Source organism: Ovis canadensis, chromosome 14, assembly GCF_042477335.2.
Source record: "Ovis canadensis isolate MfBH-ARS-UI-01 breed Bighorn chromosome 14, ARS-UI_OviCan_v2, whole genome shotgun sequence".
NCBI lineage: Eukaryota > Metazoa > Chordata > Mammalia > Artiodactyla > Bovidae > Ovis > Ovis canadensis.
The window spans coordinates 58,413,432-58,431,899 of NC_091258.1; the positions used below are offsets into that span (position 1 = coordinate 58,413,432).

General features: G+C 43.8%; 1 long non-coding RNA gene across 1 annotated transcript; it reads left to right on the top strand.

Annotated features, from left to right (window-relative positions):
• The first annotated feature begins 635 nt into the window (after positions 1–635).
• LOC138418072 (uncharacterized) lies at positions 636–3,260 on the top strand. Its single transcript, XR_011248402.1, has 3 exons — positions 636–700; positions 1,215–1,399; positions 3,071–3,260. It is a non-coding gene; the product is annotated as an uncharacterized lncRNA (long non-coding RNA).
• The last annotated feature ends 15,208 nt before the right edge of the window (positions 3,261–18,468 follow it).

The following is an 18,468-nucleotide window of genomic DNA, read 5'->3' on the forward strand; positions in this document are numbered from 1 at the left end:
GCCCTGAAAAAACCCACATGAACTTAAGTCCTGAGAGTTCCCAGATCAGAATGATTCAGAGCCCAAGGCTACTGTCCACCAGTCATCAGGGCCCTGTCTAGAGACATCCGGGGGCTTCAGTAAGATGTTAAGATATTTGGGGGCTTCAATAAGGCCCAGTGTGGCATTTTTATCTCCAGGACTTAAATCTGGGAAAAAGGAAGGATTCTGGACGAACCTTTTTCTACCGGACAGTGGTGTAGAGCTGTCCCTGGCCCTTCTGTAATGCCATCTGCTCAGTTTGAGAGAGTGCTGCCCTTGGAACCAGGATGGGCTGGCGGATGGATGGTCAGAAAAACAGATGATGGTTGGGCTGGGGCAACAAAGCACTTGGCTCCAAATGGAGTCAGAAATGTCAGCTCCACTTGGTCTTTGGCAAAGATATCCCCACATATTCTCCAGGAGCTCTGCCCTCAGAGTAGGAAAGCCTTCCCACAGTAAACACGCCAAGGACCTAGGGAGCCACCTGTGCCCAGCTGGATGACCACAGGCCTTTGGTCCTCCTGGGAGGGGCATGGGCTGGGCTCAGGAAGCTTGTGGTTTATAAAGCAACAGAAACCCTGCCCTGAGCAGAACACTCCAGCTGCCGCCACAATGAAGGGAGCACTGCTTGTGCTGGCCTTGCTGGTGACCAGAGAGCTGACCTTTGAGACTCGTGAAGGTAGGAAGGAGGCTCTGGATGGCCCTCCTGATCCTTGCCTGGTGCTGTCTCACTGCATCCTTCCCAGTCCTGTCCAAGCCACTTCAAGGGGCAGATTCTGAGGGCACCTGGCAGATCAGTGCCCAGGAGTCTGGCACAAACTGCTTGAGGCTTTCAGTCTTTGAATGGAGGGGGTGGTGTGGAGCCAGACGGGTCGTTATCTGCACACATCCTGGGGGATAGTTTGTTTAGGGTAATGGTGCTCTTTGGAAGGGAGGAAGTAGGGTGGTATACTTACAGGCGGTGGTCAAGGGAGGAGGGATTTCCAGGCCTAGCTCCTCTTGCTGCTCCCTCTGCTGGGAGTGCCTCATAGGGAAGGTTTTCTGTCTGGGATGTAAGCAGTCCTGGGAGAGGGGGGTCCATGTGGGAGGTGAGTCTGAAGCTTTGGATGAGTGAGTTCCTATCAGATGGTGGGAAACAGGAACCTTCTACCTTGGTTATTTTTGTGACAAGGTGTTTTCTGTTGTGCTTTCAGCCGAAGCCTGCCCTATTTTTTATGGAGTCCTTACCACTGTATCCCTTGCATTACCACCACTATTTTTGAATGAAACCCTCGATTTGGTTGAAGCTACTGATGCAGAAAAAGTAGCACTAGAAAAAACCAAGGATTGCTTCACTGAGAATGGACTTGCAAACAGGTTGAATCATCTGAGAATCACGGTAATCTACTGTCCCCTAACCCTCACTCTGAGAACTCGTATGCGTAGTGCAGTATGCCACATGGTAAGAGATTATGCAGTCCTGGGATGTGTGACAGACAAGAGCTATTAACAGAGAACTACATAAGCCTTTGGTCCACCCTACAGCACCTGTAATGGGCCTTCCCAGTGGCTCAGTGTTGAAGAATCCACATGCAATGCAGGAGACATGGGTTCCATCTCTGGGTCATTTAGATGCCCTGGAGTAGGGAATGGCAACCCATTCCAGTCTTCTTGCCCAGAAAATCCCATGGACAGAGGAGCCTGGCAGATTGCAAAGAGTCAGACTGAAACGACTGAGCTCTTGTGCCCCCACAGCACCTATAATATGCAAGCGCAGTCTGCCTGCACATCCAGCCTCTTGTTACTGAATATGTCTGTATCATGCCAATAGGGTCACAGAGAGAGGACTAATATCAGTGCAATGGGCCAAGTGTGTTGATTCATGTGTGTGTGTGTGTGTGTGTGTGTGTGTGTGTGTGTTTCCTTCGGTTTGGGAGCCAGCATTGGAGGAGTAGAATTTTAATCTTTGGCAAGAAAGGAAGCATTCAGCTCACACACGTGTAGTTTTGTCAGCTCTATTTTGGTGTAGGTAATTTACTCCCTAAGTCATGCCCAACTCTTTGCAATCCCATGGACTCTCGCCTCCCAGTTTCCTGTGTCTATGGGATTCTCCAGGCAAGAATCCTGAAATGGGTGGCTAATCCTGAAATGGGTTGCTATATCATCTTCAGATCTTCCCAACCCAGGGATCAAACCCATGTCTCCTGCTTGGCAGGCAGATTCTTTACCACTGAGCCATCTAGGAAGCCCCAGCTCTATTTTAGGAATATTGAAAAGGAGCCCCTGCCTTTAGAGTCTCTTTTCAGCATGGGACTCCCTGGCTTTGTGAAGTTTCTGGCCTGTGATCCTATCACCTCTTTTTATTCCCACTCTGTTGGCCATTGCTTGGGCTGAGAGCCCCATTTCCACTGACATAGGCTCCATGTCTACAAGCCTGATTTTCCACTGTGGTGTTTCAGTGCCTGGCTCCTGAGGAGGCTTCTAGGTACCTGCGACTGCTCGCTTGAGCTAGCAATGTATCTACTGATGGCCAATCTTTTGTTTCTTGTTCTTGTCAGACAGTACTGGAGACTGTGAATAGTCTGTCTCTGCATATTTTTCTGTAATGAAGTATTTAAAATGAGAAGGTTGCCCTGAGCAGAGTTTCAATCATTAATAGAAGCTCACAGGATACACGGGGGTGTTTATGACACCTGCATGCACATTCTGTCCACGCAGCACTCCTGACAGAAGAGGCTCAGGTGCAGGAGATGTAGCCCAAACCCAGACTCCAGCACCTCGCTCCTCCCTCAGGACCAGTCCCAGCTGTGCCCTGCTGACCCTTGCCATCTCCTCCCCTTCCTGACATGGCTGGTGGCTCTGTCTCCCTCCTGATGCCTGTGTCTCAGCTGTTAGGGAGCCATCCTCCCTCTGGTGCCTGCTGGCAGCCCCCTCTCCAGTGGTGGGTCTGTGGGCGGAGGTTTTTGCTGGGGATGGGGCTGAATCCCTGAGGGTGAGGCGTGAGGTGATCCTGGGGAGACAGGATAGCCCAGGTATGGGCTCATATCCTGTCCCTCCTCCTCCCTTCCAGCTTTCTGTCATCTTCAGTAAAGATTGCACTGGCTATAAGTTGTCCTCGGTGGTGAACGCTGGTTTAGGATTAGGTCTCAGTCTGACGTCTTTGCTGAGATAATCTTTGCCAGAGATGCCAGCCTGCACTCGTGCTTCCTACCCTGTTTTCCTTCTCATCTGAAGCTGGAATCCAGACACCTGGCCCACCTGATGTGGTCTGTATCAGTCTGACTCTAATAAAATAACTGCAGCATTGCTCAGTGTGCCCAGTGTGTGTGTTTGTGCTGTGGGGAGGATGTGAGCCAGGAGGTCTTGGGAGATGGTGAGAAGTGACACATGTGATCATTGAGAGCATGGGGACCAGAGTCAGACAGAACAAAGTGAACCCAGGCCCTGTCGCTGACAAGCTGTGGGACCATAGGCAACTTTGCTGCAACTTTATCAAGTCATTCAGTCATCTGTTGAATGGGGACTGTGCATCAACATTAAGCAAAATAACACGTACACAACCCCCCTGCTTCGGCAGCCTGGAAGAATTAAAGTGTTGCCCATGGCCACAGATAGCATGTCTCCCACTCTGACCTTTAGCACAGTGGCAGAGCCTCTAATCCTTTAACTGTCCCTCTGGTTATCTACAGGTGTCTCAGGCAAAGACTGAGCAGCTTCATTACAGGTCCCTTCTCCCTCCCAGTGGAATTTGCTATTTTCTACATCTTAGGTGGGTGACTTCTGAGGAGCCAGCATTTCTTCAGGAACACTTAGTACCACTGGTGCTTCTGGTCCTGCCATGGGGATCAGGACCCCCTTGAAGTGTTGAACCAGGAAGAAGGGAGTAGATGGAACAACCCCAGTGGGAATGTTGTTACCGTGGAAACATTCATGCTGTGAGTGTGAACTGCAGAATGCGCCACCATAGGATCACGTCCTGAACCCTCCAGGCTACTTCTAAGAGCATGAATGGGTAGTTGCATTACCATAGGGAATTTGTTAGGCTCCAAGAAAGGGCCTAGGTTTTGTCTGTTTCCTAGGGTCTAGTGCAATGTCAGGCTACAGTCAGCATGACCCACATAAAGAGTGGCATAACTGGTAAAATCTCTCTACCTTCTGGCCAGGTAGGCATAATAAAATCACATACTGAGAGCTGAACTTGGTACTTGGGGCTACTTGGCCAGGACCTTGAGTCCTGGCTCTTCTTTGACATGCTGGCTGGACTTAGGTATTTAAATTCACCCATTCACTCTTTCTACACCTTGGCTTTACATCTATCAAGTGCTGGATGCCCTGCTAGACCTTGTATTAACGTGTTCAAATCATACTAAAAAGGTCTAAACATTTTTGAAAAGTACAAAATAAAATTTTAATAGTTAAAGAGCTAAATCATATCCTTGTGTGAGATGAATTGACATTGTAGAAATGTCAACTATTCTGAAATTCATCTACATTTATCTTTGTTTACTCCCCCAAACTAAATTCTTGACATCAACCAAAAGTGCAACTGTTAGTTGCTCACTCATGTCCATATCCTGCCAGGTTCCTGTGTCCATGGAATTTGCCAAGCAAGAATGCTGGAGTGGGTAGTGATTCTCTTCTCCAGAGGATCTTCCTGAACCAGGGATTGAACCTGGATATCTTGCATTCAGGCAGATTCTTTACTGAAGCCCCCAGGGTAGCCTCCAAGGAAATTTCAAGAAACAGGAAGTAAAAATAGGCTTGTTCTCACCAGTTATTTCAACAAAATTATAAGTCTGGTTTTTGTGACAGAAAACATACGGATAGAGTCAAAGATAATTTAAGATATAACAACAGCTTTTTGAATCAGGCCAAGAATCTTCGTGTCTTTCACAGCTCAGCAACAACCTTTCATCTTGGCTTGTCTGGGATTCTTCATGGGAAGGTAAGGATGCTTGGAGATCTATTTCTTTGTTCTCTTATCAAACACATTTTCTACTGTACTTTACTAACTACGGTGTGCTTGTGTGTATGACTTATTGAAAGAGACACACATGTGTGAACCAAGAGCTGGGTCCTAATCTGCGATTCCATGGTGACCTCATACGGCTTATGGCAGAAACCCTGTCGGGGGATTATACCAACCTAATATCAAGAGGCACCTAATGTCTCCTTTGTGAAATGGCCAGAGATGGATGAAGAATGTGGACTGAACTCTCCTTTTGTGGTCTCTTTGACAATTTCATAACTTCCTGGGAATTAGAACTAGTAACCTAATCTGTCAGATCACAAACTTTCAAGGGACTTGTGATCTATGCTGTTACTGTGTATTGTTACTTAGTTCTCAGACTTGAAATAGTAGTCAGAAAGTGCCTAGCCTCACTAGGAGCCATAAGCTAGATGGAGTTCATAAGTTAGCTGGAGCTCTAGCTCCAAGAGCATCCCTTAGGTTAAAGGTTATTCAGATAGGAAGTACAGTGGCCTTCTTCCTTTGGTAACATTAGTTCTTGGTGGACGAGGGAAGGCTCTGCAGTGGCTTTGGTCCCAAATCCTTAGATATTCTTTCTGTGGAATCTGTGGGAATGAACTGGAAGGACAGGCCCTAATAACTCAAGGACAAAATCACTTTTTCCTCACTGGCCAGCCCTTCACCATTTCTTTTGCTATCGCTTATACTGGTATGGTGATACTTGGAAAGAACATCTTGGTTTTATGTTCATACTGGTCTTATTGTGGTTAGGAGTATACTCAGGATTGTACATAGGCACTCAGGAGAATAATGTTTCCCCCAGTGGTCTTAGCTCTGGAGGCATTTGGGAAGGTTACTCTGATTGCACCCCAACTGGCATCAGAGGCAAGCAATGTTTTAATGGTGAGGAATTGGACATTAATTAGTCTGGGATGCCATCAGGTCTACCCCTGGAGAATCTTCACCCGCCTCGGTGGTAGAACCAGGAGAGACCAGTAGAGTGCCTGCATTGGTAAGGGACAGACTAAGTCTGACCAGGGAAAGAAAGCTTCAGTGGAAAGTCTGTCCTCACCCCCATCTAGGGAGGGGTGCTTCCAGTAGAAAAATGGCGCTGGTCACTTTTTTCTCTTACACATGGGAGCTAACAATTCCAGCCTCACCCCTTTGAACTGTATCCTGAAAAATTCGAGTAGATTTGATCCCCAGAGCTAAAAGAAGACACACCTGATCTTCCTATGTGATACTGCATGGCCACGATATCTATTGGAGAACGGCGAACGGTGGCCAGTTGGAGGGTCTCTTAATTATAGTACTGTTTTACAATTAGACTGGTTCTGTAGAAAACAAGGGAAATGGGTAGAAGTAGAATATGTGTTGCCCTTCTTTCTGCGAGACATGCCAGACTTATGTTCTAAGAGTGTAGATTTGGGTATTAAACCTTCAGCTCCTTCCTGTCCTCCAACTTTGCCCCTGTACCCAGGGCTCCAAACTGAGCAAACTGAAAGTCAGGGAACCCACCCCCTCCTGCCCCATCCCACCCAGAAGGGCTGCCTTGGTCTCAGTAAAAATCCAAACTAAGATTCAAACTGCCCAAGTAGAGGTCCAAACAATACATCTCAGTACAACCTCAAACTACTTTAGTTTCAGTAGAAACTCAGACAATCGAAGTAAGAGAAGCTCAGACAGAAAAAACTAAGCAAAAACTAAGGGTGAAATACAGGATGAGATGGAGGACAGGAAAAAAAGAGATAAAGAAAAGCAGAGTTCTCCAATCTATCCTTGGGATATATATTTCCTTGGGATCATATGCACAGAGCAGCCAGAGAGGCTGAGGAACAGCCACACAAGCTGTTGCCTCTTCGCCGGGGGAAATAATCAGTCTATGAGAGCTAATAAGCCCATTTCTTATCAAGAAATACAAAGAATCAAGGAGGATCTGGGAGACTATTTAGAGGACCCAGAAATATATATTAGAACTTTTAAGGTGTTACTCTGTTTTATGACCTTACTTGGAAGGATGTGATGTATATCCTGGGACAAACAGTAACTCCTGACTCAAAAGCTCGAGTTTTGGGGAAAGCCATTGCCTGTGGAGATGAATGGCTTGGTAATGAATTAGTAGGGAAGAGGGAGTATGAGACAGCCGCCCTCCCTACTGGGAATCAGTCAGTCCCAACTATAGAACGAGATTGGGGATAATAAAGGAAGATGGGATCAGAGTCATTTTGTCAGATGGATTCTTGAGGACTCAGGCAAGTGCATGCTAAGACTTTATGCCAAATTGGCAAACACAGAACAGGAGGAGAAGGAAGCTCCTGGTAAATTCCTAGATAGGCTGAGGGAAGCTGTTTGCAGATTCACTGAGATTGATCCTGAAAGTGAAGAGGCAGGAGTGATCTTAAAAGATAGATTTCTCACTCAGTTGGCTCCAGATATCTACCATAAGTTTTAATAAAAACAGGCATATGGACCAAATCAGTCTAGATAATCTGTTGCAACTGGCTCAAACAGTCTATTAAGGAAAGGAATAGGAAGAAAAGAAAGAAAGGCAGAGAAAGACAAAGGAACTAGTGGAAGCCTTTGTAATGGCTGTCAGAACTGTTCTTAAACAGTCTGAGAAGAATTCCTGGAAGGATCCAGGTGAAAAAAGATGGACTTGCTATTACTATGGAAAGAAGGGACACCTCAAGCAGGATTGCCCTCAGGCATCCAAAGCCACGCCCCCCCCCCCCCCCCTCCATGTCTGGTCTGCAAGGGACCACACTGGAGGAGAGTCTGCACCCAGAGGCGTAGGACCCAGGGGTTGGACTCTCAAGACCATCAGGACTGAAGTTGCCTGGGTGTCCCCACACAAACTCCCACTGTAATTACACCCGGGGAACCCCAGGTATTAATAACTGTTGGGGACCACTCCACTGATTTCCTTTTGGAACTGGGGAAACGTACTCTGTGCTTACTGAAGCCCCTGTCCCACTTTCTCCCCCATCTGCTTCCATAATAGGACTGTCTGGATGAGCCAAATACTTCAGTCATCCTCGAAGCAGCAACTGAGACCCTGTGCTATTTTCAAATGCATTTCTGATCATGCCAGAGTCTCCCTCGCCCCTTTCGGGGAGGGGTATACTGAGCAAGGTCCATGCCTCTGTTTTCATGAGTAAGGAGCCCTCCCTTTCTCTCCCTTTAATTGAACAAAATGTAAATCCTAGAGTGTGGGTTGATGGAAAATCTGTGGGTTGAGGACAAAATACTATTCCTGTAGTTGTCAAGCTCAAAGACCCACACTTATTTCCACATAAGAAGCAGTATCTACTGAAACCTGAGGTTAAGGAACGGCTAAAACCTATCACTGAGAATTTAAAGGGGCAGGGGCTATTGATTCCCTGTAACAGTCCATTCTACATTCCTATTTTGGGTATAAAGATGTCAAATGATAAATGGAGATTAGTTCAAGACTGACAAATAATTAATGAGGCTGTAGTTCCTTTATACCCTGTGGTGGCTAATCCTTATACTCTATTGTCTTCAATGAAAGGTTGTTGAGCTGTGAAAGACGCCAGGATTCTTGGCCTCTGGAGGAGAGGAATTCAATCCGGGGCCAGTGACAAGGCATGATCATTCAGGGCTTTTGTGTAATAAAGTTTTATTAAAGTATGAAAGAGATAGAGAAAGCTTCTGACATAGACATCAGAAGGGAACAGAAAGAGTGCCCCCCTGCTAGTCTTTAGCTGGATGTTATAGCTACTAGCAGGCTGCTAATTAGAGAAAGAAAATGTCTCAGAACTCAGAGACTGTCACCAGGCCCCTCACCCACAACATGCATTTTGGGATAATATTGGCACAAGGTGAGTTGTCCTGGGCCAGAAAGTGATTGACATAAATCTTGAAGAAAGGCAGGTTTCCAAGCAAAAAGGTACTCTTATTAACATAGCTAAAGAGAACATTTGCATAAGTAAAACATACTGATTTGTCAAGTTAGTTCTAAGTCTTAGGCAGAACCGACCTGAAGACAGAGTCTAGGGTAAATACATAGTTTATCAACATAACTTAAGACAAACATTTCCATAAGAAAAATACCTTGGTTAGCTCAAGGTTTGAGAAAAGTTAAGTTCAGGTGGAACCAGGTATCATTATAACAACACAGAATTTTAAAATAAACCTCTTTTTAAATTTGTATAGAGAAGGGGAAAAAAAAGTCCAACACTTGTAGTTTGTTTCCTCCTGCTGCTTAAGAGAGAGAGAAAATGTTTGACACTGCAGTCTATTTTCTCCATTTGCAGACTCCTGGCCTTCCTACCTGTTACTCTCTCATTGGCACCAGTGGCCTCTGGGCCTGGTAATATCCTAAGTGCTGGAGCTGTAGAGGAGGATGGGCAGGGAGTGGATGTTTGTGGGACTAACCGTTCTGGTGAGAGAGGCTGCTCAGGGACACTGAGCACCCCATCACGGTAGGGCAGTGTAACCTTTGAGGATGTGGCTGTGGACTTGTCTCAGGAGGAGCGGGAGCTTCCTGATGTGACTCAGAGACTCCTGTACTGTGATGTGATGTTGGAGAGTTTTGCACTTGGGGCCTCAACTCAGCATCGTTGACTAAGTTCTTTCCTTCCTTGTGTCTCCATGGACCCCTCTTTTCTTCTAACAGCCAGACTGTGGAGATTGCTCCCTTCCAAGTTTTTCTTACTTAGGTGCTGTGGGTACCATACCAGACCACAGTGTTGAGTGTATATTCTCATCCTCTCCCATGCAACCCTTCAGCATCCCTGAAGCCTTGCAGGGAAGAATATGGGAGTAGGAAGTCTGCAGTGAAACCAATGGATCCTGAAGATTTGGTCACCCTGGCAGAGTGACTGTTCAAATTCACTGTACCTCTCTGCCTCAGATTCTGCCCCCTTTCCTCCAGCTGGCATTTCCTCATGCCTGACTGTTCCAGGAATTGGAGGCACCATTATAGTCACTACCTGGAGGGACCACTGGGCTATTCCTGTAAGACACTCCTCCAAGGTTCTTTTTGTAACATTGGGTTTGTTTTGTTTGTTTGTTTGGGTTTGTTGTTGTTTCGTTTTGCCTTATGGTTATGGAGTGTGTTGCTCTGCACCAGTGCTGTATACTCACCCACCTTGTCTTTCCCTTTAGATCTGCATCTTCCAGGTTTTATGTAGTTACCCAACTGGAGTTGCATGGAGATGATGCAGGTACCTGACAGGGCAGGTATGACTCCAGTCATGGCAAGAGGGCCCTAGAGGGGAACTGGCCTTGGGAAGTGGGATAGCTCCATGCCAGGGCTGTCTTCAGATCATACCAAGAACCTCTCCAACACCTATTGTTTTCATACCAATGTCAGGGACCATAGCTTAACTTCTACCTGTAATCTGGTTTTGACATTTTGCCTGTTTATCATTTCTATTCTGATTTCTGGCCAAGGCTACTTCACACCTGTCTGACCTTCATGTCTGCCCTGTTCCTCTTCACTGTTCCCTTTGAAGTGCTCTTCAACATTGAGCTACACATAATGTGAGTTATAGACATAGTCTGAGTAGTCCATGAACACCAGCTGCTTGCTTGCTGTCAATTTCCTCTGTTCTTCAGTGCTCTTGTCACCAGGAGACAAGCCCCTGCTAAAAGCCATTCACAAAAAAGTGATTTGGAGACCCTGCCTTTCCTTCCTGTACTGTATCCCACCTCTGTGCCCTTTCTCACAGTAGACCTCCCCATTTTATGATCTTACCAGGCTCAGAACGGCACAGCAGACCCTTTCTCATCCTCACTTCGGCCCTCTGTCCTCCTTACAGTCCTATGTGCTCATTTCTGGGTTTGTAAGGTGTTGGAGAAGACTCTTGAGAGTCCCTTGGACTGCACGGAGATCCAACCAGTCCATTCTGAAGGAGATCAGCCCTGGGATTTCTTTGGAAGGAATGATGCTAAAGCTGAAACTCAAGTACTTTGGCCACCTCATGCAAAGAGTTGACTCATTGGAAAACACTCTGATGCTGAGAGGGATTGGGAGCAGGAGGAGAAGGGGACGACCGAGGATGAGATGGCTGGATGGCATCACTGACTCGATGGACATGAGTCTGAGTGAACTACGGGAGTTGGTGATGGACAGGGAGGGCCTGGTGTGCTGCGATTCATGGGGTCGCAAAGAGTCGGACACGACTGAGCAACTGAACTGAACTGAACTGAAGAAATACATTTGTGATAGGACTGCCTCCTCCCACAGAGTCTATGTGTGCTTCCCCAACATATCTGTGCTTTCAGGTTGGTGGTTTTGAAAGAAGGATAAGAAGGCACATTCTCAAGGCATGTCCTAACTCAGGGTTCCCAAGGCAGGTCCAACCTTGTGGGATGTGTGGCTCAGTCTTGAGACATTTTGTACCTGACTGAGCACCAAGGAATATATGCTACAAAGAAACTGCATATGTGTGAAGCATGTGGGAAACAAATCGGGTTCAGTGTAAGCATTCACCAGCACAGTGAAGAGAAATACCTCAGAAGGATTGAGGTCTGGCTTTTGTTGCTAAGAACTGCAGAGTCCAGATGTCAGAGAATCCCTTTATGTGTGGGGGTGGTAGGAAGGGCCTTCTCTCCAGCTTAGGCCTTCTCCAGCACCTTCTCAAGCAAACTTTGTGTGCACCAGGACCCAAAGACCCCACAGAGATGGAAACAGAATAGTGTTTGAGTGTCTCCTGTGCAGATACAGGTCAGCAGCAGACTACTGCAGAGGCAGGGGCTCTGGGTGCAGCAGACTTGGGTATGGCACAAGCCCTCTTGGAGGAGGTCGCCACTAACCCCACCATAACTTACACAGAACTGGGGAAATAGACTCTTGGAGGACACAAACAGAACTTTGTGTGCACCAGGACCCAGGAGAAAAGAGCAGTGACCCCACAAAAGACTAACCAGACTTGCCCATGAGTGTCCAGGAGTCTCCAGAGGAGGCATGGGTCAGTGCTGGCCTGAGTCAGGGTTGGGGGCATTAAGCATAGCAGTGCCTCCATGGGCCCTTTTGAATGAGGTCACCATTATCTTCATTACCTCCACCACAGTTTCAGTTCAGTTCAGTTCAGTCGCACAGTCGTGTCCGATTCTTTGTGACCCCATGAATCGCATCACGCCAGGCCTCCCTGTCCATCACCATCTCCCAGAGTTCATCCAGACTCACGTCCATCGAGTCCGTGATGCCATCCAGCCATCTCATCCTCGGTCATCCCCTTCTCCTCCTGCCCCCAATCCCTCCCAGCATCAAAGTCTTTTCAAATGAGTCAACTCTTTGCATGAGGTGGCCAAAGTACTGGAGTTTCAGCTTTAGCATCATTCCTTCCAAAGAAATCCCAGGGCTGATCTCCTTCAGAATGGACTGGTTGGATCTCCTTGCAGTCCATGGGACTCTCAAGAGTCTTCTCCAACACCACAGTTCAAAAGCATCAATTCTTTGGCACTCAGCCTTCTTCACAGTCCAACTCTCACATCCATACATGACCACAGGAAAAACCATAGCCTTGACTAGATGGATATTAGTCAGCAAAGTAATGTCTCTGCTTTTGAATATGCTATCTAGGTTGATCATAACTTTTCTTCCAAGGAGTAAGCGTCTTTTAATTTCATGGCTGCAGTCACCATCTGCAGTGATTCTGGAGCCCGAAAAAATAAAGTCTGACATTGCTTCCCCATCTATTTGCCATGAAGTGATGGGACCGGATGCCATGATCTTCGTTTTCTGAATGTTGAGCTTTAAGCCAACTTTTTCACTCTCCTCCTTCACTTTCGTCAAGAGGCTTTTTAGTTCCTCTTCACTTTCTGCCATAAAGGTGGTGTCATCTGCATATCTGAGGTTTTGATATTTCTCCTGGAAATCTTGATTCCAGCTTGTGTTTCTTCCAGCCCAGCGTTTCTCATGATGTACTCTGCACAGAAGTTAAATAAGCAGGGTGATAATATACAGCCTTGACCTACCCCTTTTCCTATTTGAAATCAGTCTGTTGTTCCATGTCCAGTTCTAACTGTTGCTTCCTGACCTGCATACAGATTTCTCAAGAGACAGGTCAGGTGGTCTGGTATTCCCATCTCTTTCAGAATTTTCCACAGTTTATTGTGATCCACACAGTCAAAGGCTTTGGCATAGTCAATAAAGCAGAAATAGATGTTTAACTCTCTTGCTTTTTCCATGATCCAGCAGATGTTGGCAATTTGATTTCTGATTCTTCTGCCTTTTCTAAAACCAACTTGAACATCTGGAAGTTCATGGTTCACATATTGCTGAAGCCTGGCTTGGGGAATTTTGAGCATTACTTTACTAGCAGGTGAGATGAGTGCAATTGTGCAGTAGTTTGAGCATTCTTTGGCATTGCCTTTCTTTGGGATTGGAATGAAAACTGACCTTTTCCAGTCCTGTGGCCACTGCTGAGTTTTCCAAATTTGCTAGCATATTGAGTGCAGCACTTGAACAGCATCATCTTTCAGGATTTGAAATAGCTCAACTGGAATTCCACAACCTCCACTAGCTTTGTTCGTAGGGATGCTTCTTGAGGCCCATTTGACTTCACAGTCCAGGATGTCTGGCTCTAGATGAGTGATCACACCATCGTGATTATCTGGGTTGTGAAGATATTTTTTGTACAGTTCTTCTGTGTATTTTTGCCACCTCTTCTTAATGTCTTCTGCTTCTGTTAGGTCCATACCATTTCTGTCCTTTATTGAGCCCATCTTTGTATGAAATGTTCCCTTGGTCTTTCTAATTTTCTAAAGATCTGTAGTCTTTCCCATTTTATTGTTTTCCTCTATTTCTTTGCACTGATCACTGAAGAAGGCTTTCTTATCTTTGGAACTCTGCATTCAAATGGGTATATCTTTCCTTTGCTTTTCACTTCTCTTCTTTTCACAGCTATTTGTAAGCCCTCCTCAGACAGCTGTTTTGCCTTTCTTTTTCTTGGGGATGGTCTTGATCCCTGCCTCCTGTACAATGTCATGAATCTCCATCCATAGTTCGTCAGGCATTCCATCTACCAGATCTAGTCCCTTAAGTCTATTTCTCCCTACCACTGTATAATAATAAGGGAGTTGATTTAGGTCATACCTGAATAGTCTAGTGGTTTTCCCTACTTTTTTTCAATCTAAGTCTGAATTTGGCAATAGGGAGTTCGTGATCTGAGCCTCAGTCAGCTCCCAGTCTCATTCTTCTTATGTTTCTTACTTTCTCATTTTGGGAGCTGGAAATCAAGGATTAGGACAGTGAAAACCAGCTTTCATGTTTGGGAAAAGTTAGTAAGTGATTGTATGTGATGAGGGAAAGGTGCAGGTCCAGTAAAGATCTGAGGAGACTCAGAGTTTGAAACCTCAGGTGATCCTATCCACAGAGATAGCCTAAAGAATCAAAATAAAATAAGCAAAAACAACAAGCCCTGGCAAAAAGGGAGAGTATGATTCCAGCATTACCAGATTATGAGATTTTAAATGTCCAGAGTTCAACAACAACAAAACTATGAGAAAAAAAAAAAAAAAAGAGTCAAAGAGAACTGTCAGATACCACTAAGAAGACACACACACTGTGGGACTCCCTGAAAAAGAGAGAGAAGGGGGTACAGAGAATATCTGAAGAAACTGTGGCTGAAATATTCCCTTATTTGATGAAAGACATAAATATAAATATCCCAGGAGTTCAGTAAACTCCAAGTAAGATGAAGGAAGGAGACCCATTACAAGATACAGTATATAAGGAAACTTGCGAAAGTCAAAGACAAAAGAGGGAATTTTAACTTATCACAGGCAAGGCATCAACAATAGTATCCTCAGCCTATTTCTCTTTGGAAATTTTGAGGGCCAGAAGACAGCGGACCAATACGCTGAAGTACCAAAACAAAACAAACTCTCAATACTCCCACACCATCAACCAAGAATCCTCTATTCAGCAAAATGTTCCTTCGAAAGTGAGCAAGGAAATAAGATCTTCCTACATAAGTCAAAACTGTGGGAGCCTGTTACTAGACCTGTCCTGTGAAAAATGTTCAAGGCAATCCTGCATGTGAAATAAAGGGAAATTAGACAGTAACTTGCAGCCACTTGAAAAAATAAAGATCACAATAAAGGTAAATACATGGGAAATTATAAAGTCTAGTATTACTGTAATAGCAGTTTCTAACTCCACTCTTTGTTTTCTACATCACTTTTTAAATTTTTTGTCTAAAACTAGTACTATTGTAAATTTGGTTTGTAACTCTGCATTTTATATTCTACATATCTTAAGATACTAGTGTACTTTAAAGAGTTATTAGTTTATATTTTTAGTCACACAATGTATAAAGATGTAATCTTGTGATACCAAATACCAGACGTGGGATGAAGTTTTAAAGGAGAAGAGACGTGTATGTTATTGGTTAAGCTGGATAAATTCAAATTAGAATGTAATGACTTTAGTATGTTAAATGTAATCCCATAGTGAAGTGAAGTGAAGTGAAGTGAAGTGAGCTCGCTCAGTCGTGTCCAACTCTTTGCGATCCCAAGGACTGTAGCCCACCAGGCTCTTCCATCCATGGGATTCTCCAGGCAAGGATACTGGAGTGGGTTGCCATTTCCTTCTCCAGGGAACTTCCCGACCCAGGGATCTAACCCGGGTCTCCTGCATTGCATGCAGGCGCTTTACCCTCTGAACCACCAGGGAAGCCCCACAACAAATGACCACAACAAAACAGCCACCAGGGAAGTCCAAGAATGTAGATGTTTCACTATAAAAAAAAAATTGACAAAATACAAAGCAATACAGTAATGCAGGAAATTAGGGATAATTGCATCTTTGTTTTCTTTAAGTTATGTGGAAAACAAACAGCAAAATGACAAAAGGTAGAAGATAAAACCCTAGAAGAAATTACTGAAGTAGATCTAGATAATCTACTCGATAGAGAGTTCAAAGTAATGGTGGTAAACATGTTTAAAGAACTAGGGGGAAAGTTGGATGAACAGAGTGAGAAGTTAGGAGGCTTTAACAAAGTTAAGGGCTTCCCTCGTAAATCAGTTGGTAAAGAGTCTGCCTGCAATACAGGAGACCTGGGTTTGATCCCTGGGTCAGGAAGATCCCCTTGAGAAGGAAATGGCAACTCACTCCAGTATTCTTGCCTGGGGAATCCCATGGACAGAGGAACCTGGGAGGCTACAGCCCATGGGGTCACAAGAATTAGACACAACTTAGCGACTAAATCACCAACAAAGTTAAATATTAAGAAGAACCAAGCAAAGATGAAAAATACAACTAATATTAAGAATACACTAGAAGGAATTGGAACTTCCCAGGTGGTCCAAGGCTAAGCCTCTGTGGTCCCAGTGAAGCGGGTCCAAGTTCAATCCCTGGTCAGGGGACTAGATTCCACATGCCACAACTAAGACCTAGCATGACAAATTAAATATTTTAAAAATAGAAGGAGTAAACAGTACATTAAATATAGAGAGGAATAGATCAATGAGCAGGAAGACAGAATAGTGGAAATCAGGGATGCTGACCAGAAAATGAAACAAGAATAAAAAGAAATGAGGACAGTTTAAGAGACCTCTTGAACAACATCAAACATACTAACTTTCTCATTAGAGGAGTCTCAGAAGGAAAAGAAAGAGAGAAAGTGGCAGAGCACATATGTGAAGATATCATAGCCAAAAACTTCCCTACCATGGGAAAGAAAACAGACATCCAGGTCCAGGTAGCGCAGAGGGTCCAAACAGGATCAGCCCAAAGAAATCAACTGTAACTTAAAAAAAAAAAAAAAAAAACTGCAAAAAAACACAAACGAACACTAAAAAGTATGCTACTAAATAACCAATGGGTCACTGAAGAATCAAAGAGGAAATTAAAATAATACTGGAAACAAAGGAAATGAAAACACAATAATCCAAAATCTTTGAAACACAACAAATGGAGTTCCAAGAGGGAAGTTTATAATGATACAAACTTATATCAGGAAACAAGAAGATCTTAAATAAACAGCCTAACCTTACATCTGGTGGAATTAGAAAAAGAAAAACAAACAAAACACAGAGTTAAAGAAGGAAAGAAATCATACATCTCAGAGCAGAAATAAATGAAATAGAGACTTTAAAAAACCCACAATAGAACAGATCATTGTAACTAAGAGTTGATTCTTTGAAAAGGTAGCAAAAAATGGTAAACTGTTAGCCAGTCTCATAAAAAAAAAATAATAACAGAGGGGACAATTAAATAAAATCAGAAGTGAAAATGAGAAATTACAAATGATACCACAGAAATACAAAGGGTCATAAGAGTTTACTACATGTATATACATTTCAATATTTAGATACTAAAATTTAAATTATATGCCAATAAAGTGGGCAACCCAGAAGAAATGGACAGATTCTTACAAATCTACAATTTCCCAAGATTGAATCAGGAAGAAACCAATTACCAGTAATGAGACTGAATCAGTAATAAAACACCTCTCAACAAACAGAAGGTTAGGCCACAGCTGAATTCTACCAAACATTTGGAAGATAGTTAACACCTCTCTTTCTTAAACTATTCCAAAAAAAATTCAGAGGGAGGAATACCCCCAAATTCATTCTGTTACACCAGCATCATCCTGATACCAAAACTAGATGAAGATATCACCAAAAAAAGGGAGAAAATCACAAGCAAGTATCACTGATGAACACACAAGCAAAATCCTCAACAAAATATTAGCAAATAGAATCCAATAATATATTAAAGGATCATACACCATGATCACTGGGATTTATCCTAGGGAAGCAAGGAAGATTCAATATTCACAGATCAGTCAATATGATACAACATATTAGCAAACTGAAGAATAAAAGCCACATGATCATTTCAATAGATGCAGAAAATTTTTTTGACAAAATTCAACATAAATTTCTGATAAAAGCTCTCAACAAAGTGGATATAGAGTAAACATGCTGCTGCGGCTGCTAAGTCGCTTCAGTCGTGTCTGACTCTGTGCGACCCCATAGAGGGCAGCCTACCAGGTTCCCCTATCCCTGGGATTCTCCAGGCAAGAACACTGGAGTAAACATACCTCAACATAACAAAGGCCACCTATGAAAAATCCACAGCTAACATCATATTCAATGGTGAAAATCTGAAAGTACTTCCTCTAAAACCTGGAACAAGACAAGGATACTCACTCTCACTACTTTTATTCAACACAGTATTTGAAGTTCTAGCCATAACAATCAGACAAGAAAAATAGATAAAAGGCATCCAAATTGAAAACAAAGAAGTAAAATTGTAACTGTAGACACAATACTATACATAGAAAATCTTAAATATTCCACCAAAATACTATTAGGACTTCTCAATTAATTTGGTAAACTTATAGGATATAAAATTAATATATATAAATGCTGTGCTTGTATATACTAATAATAGACTATCAAAAAGAGAAATTTAAAAAACAATGCCATTCACAATCACATAAAAAAGAATAAACTACCTGGGAATAAATATAGCTAAGGAGGTAAAATACATGTACTCAGAAAACAATAAGACACTG